The following is a 4,649-nucleotide window of genomic DNA, read 5'->3' on the forward strand; positions in this document are numbered from 1 at the left end:
TTTGCTATATTTACCTACTCCAAGAACAGAATTTCTGCTACTTTAAAAGTAGACCTTTTTAAAAAAATTAATTTCTGCTGGGAAACTTGTTTTTAAAAAGGGTTAACTCTCTTGCCCTGGCTGGTGTGACTCAGTGGATTGAGCACCGGCCTCTGAATCAAAGGGTCACTGGTTGAACTCCCAGTCAGGGCACATGCCTGAGTTGTGGGCCAGGTGCCCAAGTTGGGGGCACGTGAGAGGCAGCCATGAATCGGTGTTTCTCTCCCTCTTTCTCCCTCCCTTCCCCTCTCTCTAAAAAAAGGGAGAGGAGTTAACTCCCAGGCTTATCTGATTGGCAAGATTAGGTAAAAAGCTGTTTGGACAAAAGAACATACTGATGGTATGTAAGTGAGGGGTTACAGAGTTACAGATGTATATTTTTATATGTGCGAATATGGGTGAGTATGTAGCCCAATTCCACATGGACCTTCATAGTCATGTCTCATGCATGACTACACACACATATTTTGCAGCCAGCATAGATAGCTGATGTCCAAAACAGATGATGGATGGGTAGCAAACACTAGATAACCAAATTTTACGTGACAGGAAGAATAGAAGGAAAAAAGCAATTGAACGGATAGATGATATTGACATTGTCATAAGCAGTAAGCTTACCAGTTTGTTAAAACATCTTCGGTGACAGAGAATTTTGTTTTAAATCGGTAAGTTTTCCTTCCCATTGGAATAGTGTTAACTGTAGCACAAAACCAACAGACAGTGAATTTTCCGGACCCGTTTAATGAGGTGACTCATTTGTTGCCATGGAAAAAGCTGTCCAGAAAAATGCTTGTTTGTTTCCCAAAGAGTCCAGCAAGTAGGGTCAAGTGCAGCATGGTTCCAGCCATTCAGGGCTGCTGTCACCCTCTCAGCCTGTCCTCCCGCTCCCACCATGGACCAGAGGGGTGGTTAAACCCTCTGAGGCCCCTGGTCCATCGCCATGTGGACATCCCCATGGTAACAACACAGCCCAGCCCCAAGTGGTGTGGTGTGGCCACTCTGTAGACACTTCTCTCTCTGCAGATATTTCTCTTAGGATATTTTTAACCAGACCCTAAACCTCTTCAGCTTGTTTAAGAGGACAAGCTGGCCTCTACCTTGGGACACCATTTTTGTGGCTCTTAGTGCTGAAGGAATGAGACAGGAACTTTTTTCCGTAGTACATTAGAAAAATCTTTAAAACCATTCTGAAGTATGTTTTAAATTACTCTAAAACACTGTGTTATTTAAACTAAATGTGTGTTCAAAAGAAATTGATTTGCAATTTTTACAGTGTGTGTACATATGCACATCATCACTTTGGGCCTGGGCCTAACAGCTGTACCTAACATTTTTTTTCTAATGTAACAAATGTCACTTCAAGAGCCAAATGACAGGGGTGAAAAATTCCTTAAAGGTTACAGAAGGAAATGTATTGGAAAAATAGATTTGGATTATGCCATTTCTAAAACCAACTAATATGGGATCCTCAGTAATATGTTTCGAATTGGAGTTTGCCTCAGAACTAATTGTTGCATAATAAATAATTATGAGATCGTTGTTTTCTCTTTTTATTCAGTTATTAGTAGTTTTATAAATATTTAAATGTGATAGGAAATTATAGGAAATTCGTGGCCTGTACATGCCGGTTTGACTTCCTCTCCTAATCTTAACTTAAAAGAGAAAATTCTGTCCCAGTGCCGATCAGGCCCTCGAACCAAGAAGCTTCGGGTCAGAAACCGGCTCCTGAGAGACCCAAGCTCCAGCCCGCCCTCCCTACCAGCTCTGAACACCAAGCCCGCGTGATGGTGAGCTTTCTCAGGAGAGGACGCTAGAGGGGCACTGCAGGAGGAAGGGCCCCTGCTGGCCTGGAAGCTGCTCTGTCTGTCACAAGGGTGGGCATGGTGGCGTCTGGTGGAAACCTGCTCCAGCCGTGGGCCCAGGCCACGTGGCCCTGGCCGGGCCTGGTGGCCTTCCCAACACTAAAAGTTTGGGCCTCTTGCTGCAGCGATGCCCTGGCTCCTGTGCTTGTCCACAGGCCCCACTGTCTGCTGACCTGCCTGTACCCCACTGTGGCCCGGAGGATTGCCTCTGCTTACCCAGTGACTGGAGAGTCATGGCTGGGCAGCCCCACGACCCCCCTGCCATCCAGGGGGTGCAGCCCCACCTTTTCCACTGAGGCCTGAACACCAGCCCTCCAGAGGGGACCCCTTCCAGCCTTTTCTTCCCTGAGAGCCTGCCCTCAGCCCTTAGAGTACCATAAAGTTTTATTCCATCTTATAGGCATTCTTTTTTTTTTTAAGTATATTTTATTGATTGTATTGTTACAATAGTTCCAATTTTTTCCCCTTTGCTCCCCTCCACCCAGCACCCCCCTCCCCCAACAATCCCTCCCCCAAGTCCACACCCATGGGTCATACATACAAGCTCTCCTGCCTCACCCTTTCATATATTTTTTTTAATTAATTATTTTAACAATAAAAAATAACAATCCCTCTCAGACTTAAGACCCTTTATAATCTTATAAAGGACAATGGGTGAAGGTCTCAAGCTCCTCTAGCTGCTTCAAGCTGGACATGGTCGTCGTCCTACCTACCCTTGGGTCCAGAAATCCCTAATAAGAGTGGGGGTGTGGAGGGGAGGGTGGCCTTCCCACATGGGGAAGGATTGTGCAGACTCCAGGTTGGTTGGCTGTCCCTGGACAATGGCATGCTTGACTTAACAGGCTGGCATCCCTGTTGTACTCTGGAGGCAACAGATTTGGCAACAGGGTTAAAGGACATCATTCAATCCATAACCACTAGATGACAAAAGACAGGTATTAATTTTTCAATGTCCCACATTAGGAAAAAAAGGGCTTCTTTGGAGGAAGGTGTGCCAGGTACATCTCACCTGTCCAAAACCCTTTTGCCCATTATACTTAGTTTGGGCTGAGGGAAATATTTTAGGTTTCCCCCCTCTCAGGCCTCTGGGCTCTTTCTGTCCAAGCCATTAGGATAGAAAAGAGAAACCAGTTTTAAAGTGAAGCCCACAGACCACCCCATTCTTCACCAACCCAGCCGCTTAGTTCAGCCAAACCATTGAGTCTCAGGAGGCAGCAATGCAGACAGGATTAAGTGAAGCCTATACATACAGACAATCATTCAGGTAATGAGATCGTAGGCTTATGCCCTTTGAAAACAGAAAACACATGTTAATTTATGTAACATAACCGACATGCAAGTCTCTAAAGCTGTAGGACTGTCTTATCGGAAAGACATCCAGTTGCAAGGCATTTGACATTCTTCTTGCCTGTAAATTAAACATCTTTGATAATGCTACATAGTTTAACTTTCAAATGAAAACAAATTTTAAATGAAAAAACTTTAAAGCTGGTTAGCTGCACTACTTTATAGTCTACCACTGAGTCTTTTGATTTTCCTTGAATTGTGATTTTTCTCCCTAAGATTACCCTCCTTGTCATTAAAGGGACTGCATTAAGTCCATTTTTAATTTATCCTGTTCATTTACATAAACACAACAAGAGCAGAAAATGATCACTTATGATCTTTAGTTCTGCTTTGCTTGAACCTATGCAAGGAACATTTAGGGTGACCTTCAGTCTGCCCTTCAAGGCATAGAAGCAGAACCACATACCTGGCATTCAGCCTTGCTTGTAAACACCTGTCTTTTCCAAGTCCTTCTGGTTTTTCATTGTGCCTTAAGGTCCTATCTAGCCATCTTTCAGGAAAACAACCTTCATTCCTTCCCTGGAAAGATTGCCATGGACCGTGCATCTATCCAAGGTACCAGGCCTTTTATCTCGTGGACTTTTATTACCTTTGAAACTCAATCCCAGTTCCTCAGGGCTTTTTGGTAACAACCAGAGCCCAAGCATGTCTCCTTTAGGCATGACATTCCAGTCAAAGTCTTAGTCAAAAAAAACCTCTATTAACAACTGGTCTTATTAGTTTTATGCAAAGAAACCTATGTCATTACTTACTTGTTTAGAATGCCAAACTCTGGAGGGATCAGATAGGGAGAAAAATATACAGTGTGAAGGAAAATCCTTGTCTCTCCAACATTCACTGAACTTGCATTTCCATTCTTTATATTTTTATTTTTTCCCCCACTAAAAATTTTTGGTTGTTTTTCCATTACAGTTGTTCCACTTTTTTCCCCCTCTTGCTTCCCTGCACCCTGCCCCCACTTCTCCCACATTCATTCCCCACCCAGTTGTCCATGTCCATGGGTCATTTATACATGTTCTTTGACTAGACCCTTCCTCTTCTTACCCCCTTCTCTCCCTCCCATCTCCCCCTTTGTTACTGTTAGTTTATTCCTTGTTTACATACCTCTGGTTCAATTTTGCTCATTTGTTTGTGTTGTTCATTAGTTCCCGTAATAGGTGATAGCATAAGGAATTTTTCTTTCGTTGCCTGGCTTATTTCGCTAAGCATAATTCTCTCTAGTTCCATCCATGTTGTTGCAAATGGTAAAAGTTCCTTCTTTCTTTCAGTACTTATTTATTGTCATTTCTCCCCTTTGTACTCGTGTTCCTCTCTGTCTGTCTCTGTTTCTTCAACTTCTTAAAGCAGACCCTTTAGCATCTCTTGCAATGCTGGTTTGGTGGAGATGTATTCTTTTAGCCT

Source organism: Furipterus horrens, unplaced genomic scaffold (assembly GCF_987537825.1).
Source record: "Furipterus horrens unplaced genomic scaffold, mFurHor1.1.pri manual_scaffold_7, whole genome shotgun sequence".
In the NCBI taxonomy this organism is placed as follows: Eukaryota; Metazoa; Chordata; class Mammalia; order Chiroptera; family Furipteridae; genus Furipterus; species Furipterus horrens.